Genomic DNA, 4,611 nt, shown 5'->3' on the forward strand with positions numbered 1-4,611 from the left:
CTATTATGTTCCTGCTAATGAAATAAAATGCAGACTCCAGGCAAGAGTTTATACGAGTTTGATAAACTTTTCCATGCCTCCTAGAAATAAGGCTTTGCCCATCACCATCTGCAGCTCTGAAAACCACCTAAAAAGCAAGAGAGTAAAAATCTGGAAGAAATCAAGTTTTGCAAGGTCTTTAGTAGGAGTTGCATTTTTCAGGCACTCTCGGAGATCATGAATTTACTCGGATAGGACAGTAGTGCTTTCAGCCCCTGGCTGTATGTAACTTGTGTGCTGAACGCAATGAGCAATTTCTCTACTGAGGGATTCATACAGTAAAGAAGCAGGCAATAGTAAAATTCTATGACCTTTAAGGACATGCGGAGTCATCTTATCAGTCTTTATATATCCCATGAGGCAAACTGCACTTGGAGATGAACTCTTAGGAAAAATGAAATGTTCAAATACAAAGATTGGACTCAGGTAAGTAAAAAGAGGGGCGATTAACCAACTACGCTAAGTGAAAATGTGGTCACAGGGGCAATGGTCCAACTCCAAGCAGGTAAATCACTTCTTCCTGAGCCGCGCTCCCAGCATCACCGTGACTGAGAATCTCTCATCCACACGACTGTGGGCTCCCAAGTTCACCTCTCCCCCTGAATCTCTCCTTGTGCCGCTGCTGTAGGGAGAGCACCTGGTAGTCTTTGGTCAGCCATTTTTATCGCGTATCTAAAATATGAAAGACATTTATTTCTAGGCCCTCAACAGATACCGCATAGCCCAATGCAGCGTAAGGCACTAAAAGAGGAACTGGCTATTGACACGGAAGGAAGAGGCGATGTTCAGATAACAGACGGAAGCAGACGGTGCCTGAGAAGTTTGAACGTGCTTCCGTTGGTGGAATCTCCATTGTTGAAGTGGAGACTGAAGAAGGCATCCTATGGAAAAATTGAGAGCAGCGTGACAGATAATAGTGTGACCAAGTGAATGTCACGACCTTCAATGTCTAATGCGACCAACAGAAATGAAAATATATCAAGCGTGAGTGTTTCCGTTATTAACTACAGTGATTGTAGAGAAAGCAGAAAGGTGCGTGGTAGAGCTATTTCAAAGACAGTCATGAAGGCATAGGGTATTGGATGCAGAATTTCAAATAGTAGCCAGTCCGTGAGTTAATTAGTCCACAGTTATTCGAGCACACCTAGAATCCTTGTAAAAACTTACAGCTTAAGTATTTTTTAATCCATTTACATAAGAGGAAACTAAGTCTCGGACACTTCAAGGGACTTGGTAACAAGCGATTCCACTTCCATGTAGCCTGGATTTGAACACAGGTCTACCTCCCTCCAGAACACCTACTCATTTCTCTGTATCCTAGTGCCTGGGAGATCATCGGCTGTAGTCTCTTCTTTACCTGGCTTGGCATCTCGTTCGGAAGATTTCAAGTTTGCTCTGCTTTTCTTAAAAACAGATGTACTGAGGGGCCCTTGAGTGGCTCAGTGGGTTAAGCCTCTGCCTTCTGCTCAGGGTCCTGGGAGGCTGCTTCCTCCTCTCTCTCTGCCTGCCTCTCTGCCTTCTTGTGATCTCTCTCTCTCTCTCTGTCGAATAAATAAATGAAATCTTTAAAAAAAAAATAGATGTACTGAAGCATACAAGTCAATTTTTTAAGTTTATACAGGTTGTGCACTTTCTAATTTTAGGGCATTTCTGTCACTTTAGGCCTATTTGCTGTGAGTCCCTGATTCCGCCCCCCCACCCCACAGCCTTGAGTATGCACTAAAATCTACGTCCTGCCTCTGTCCATTTCACGTACATGTCATCATACAACATGTGATCTTTTCTGTCTGACTTCCTTTCACTTAGCATCTTTTGGATTCACTCATATTCACCCCCATGCTCTTTTCTGAGGTTCATTATTTTAATAAAAGTTACTGTACCATATGCAGCAGATCATACTTCACACTTCTTTATAGCTGAATAATGTTCTGTACCATGCAAATATCATGTGTGTTCATCCATTCACCAGAAGATGGACTGCTGAATTGTGTCTATATTTCAGCTACTATGAGTAGTGCTGCCAAGAATACGTGTATATGTTTTCATGTGAACATGTGTTCAGTTCTCTCACCTATATAACCAAGAGTGGAATGGTTGCGTTATATGGTAACTCTGCGTAACGTTTCAAAGAAATTCCAAACTGTTTTCAACAGCGGCTGCACCATTTTCTATTCCCACCAACAGTGCATGAGGGTTCCGATTTCTCTACCATTCTTGCCAACGTTTGCGCTTTCTTTTTTTTTCTTTCCTCTTACTCTTTTTTTTTTTTTAATACAAAAAAAGCCTAGACCATCTTGTTATGCCAGGAAGTAAGGAAATATATGAAAAGATGGGGCATGTCACTAAGACACAGGTGACAAACAGAATAATAACCAAAGCTAGTACAATTTGAATAACAAAATAAATAATTATTATGTTGGATATTTAATCTCAGAATCAAATGTATATCCATGAGCCCCTATCTATGTAAGCAATTGAATAAATAAATAAATGGGGAAGAAGAACCACTTACTCCTTCCAGAAATTCCAGTTAATAATCTAGAAGATCAAGGGAAATTTGAAAATCACCATGAGGCTAACAACAAAGTAATAATATTTTCAGGCAAAATACACAAATATCTTCTAAAATAAGTGAGTGAAAGATTGATAGGATATGGAATTTAAGCTTAGCCTCAAAGTACGTCCCCCCATGGAAACATGTCACATAACCAATAATAAAACATACTGACATCATGTATATTCTGAAATGCCCTAGAAAAGATAAGTCTTCATTTCTCTTCTGTAACTTCCTGAATATGGAAATGTCAATCATTAGGTAAATTTATGTTTAACTTTTTAAGTAACTGACAAACTGTTTTCCAAAGTGGCTATACCATTTTGTATTTTCTCGAGCAATGTATACAGGTTTCAGTTTCTCTACATCCAATAACACTGCATACCATTTGTCTTACATACACACACACACACACACAGACACACGTGTGTGTGTATAATGTCCATTCCAGTGAGTGTGACAAGAATAAATCTCAAACAAAATTGGCCAAAATATCAGGGATACACATCTACCACTGATATAAAGGACATTATGATATATTTATCTATCCAACATTGAAATGGGTTTTCTGGTGAAATAGGGATTACTCTGTTATGGAATTTTTTCAAGCAGAAGCTATAGAATTTTTTGTCAGGAGCACCATGGGAAATACTACTGCATTGAATAAATTAGTGAAAATGAAGGAATGAAAGGTCATATGTTATGTTCCTGCTACATTCTAAGTAAAATAATAATTATCACAAATGATGATATCCTCATTTTTATTGTGAGAAATGGAGGAACAGAGAAATTCAGCACCATGATCCCTCTCTTTCAGCTAATGAGTGCCTGACCAAGGATTTATTTTTATTTTATTTTATTTTATTTATTTTTTATTTTATTTTATTTTATTTTATTTATTTATTTGTCAGAATGAGAGAGAGAGCACAAGCAGGGGAGCAGCAGGCAGAGGGAGAGGCTCCCTGCTCCCAGCATGCTCCCTGCTGAGCAAGGAGCCCAACTCAGGACTTGACCCCAGAACCCTGGGATCATGACCTGACCTGAAGGCAGAGGCTTAACCCACTGAGACACCCAGGCATCCCCTGACCAGGGATTTAAACTTGAGTCTATAAAAATCAAAATAAACTTCATTCCTTAATATTTTGGCTGCTTTATCCCCAAAATGTTCATGGGAAACTAGAGAAGGCATGAGATATTTTCCCTGTGGGAAGACATGATATATGCATGCGGAACACTCAAGTAGTCGAGACACTATATGCTTAGGTATTTATTCGTAATTATCACAAATACTATAGGTTTCAGGAATGAATAAATCAGTGTGAGATAAAGTATTCATAAAGGGCTTGTAAAGGATTTAATGTTCAAACTTAAGTACAAAGAGTAGATTTGTGAGAGATAAAATGAATTTCATTCATGTTCAAAAATGGAATGCATAGATGAGATCAGGGAGAGATTATGGCAAATTGCACAGAAGATGAGGCAAACAGCATCCCTAGATAAGAGAGATTTCTTTAAGGGGTTGTAGGAAATAAGGATTTTGTGATAATAATGGAAATGATGTGTAGATAATTTTGACTATCAGACAGCAATACAATTTATGCCTTAGGCAGTGGGGAACAGTAAAGAACAGAGACAAATTAAACAATGTTGCTGTAAGAAGACTGACAAAGGAGCTGAATAGAGAACCATGTTACACATTCGGGAAGTGAGAGAGAGTTGGGACCCAAAACCATTGTGAAATTCTAGGTATGAAACATGCACACACAGGCTTAGGTCCATGGGAATTGAAGATACAATAGAAATTAGGAGTTTATTTCTTTTTTAAAGATTTTATCTATTTATTTGACAGACAGAGATCACAAGTAGGCAGAGAGGCAGGCAGAGAGAGAGGGGGAAGCAGGCTCCCTGCTGAGCAGAGAGCCCTACACGGGGCTGGATCCCAGGACCCTGAGATCATGACCTGAGCTGAAGGCAGAGGCTTAACCCACTGAGCCACCCAGGCGCCCAGGAGTTTGGCG

Source organism: Martes martes, assembly GCF_963455335.1.
Source record: "Martes martes genome assembly, chromosome: 10".
NCBI classification, from domain to species: Eukaryota; Metazoa; Chordata; class Mammalia; order Carnivora; family Mustelidae; genus Martes; species Martes martes.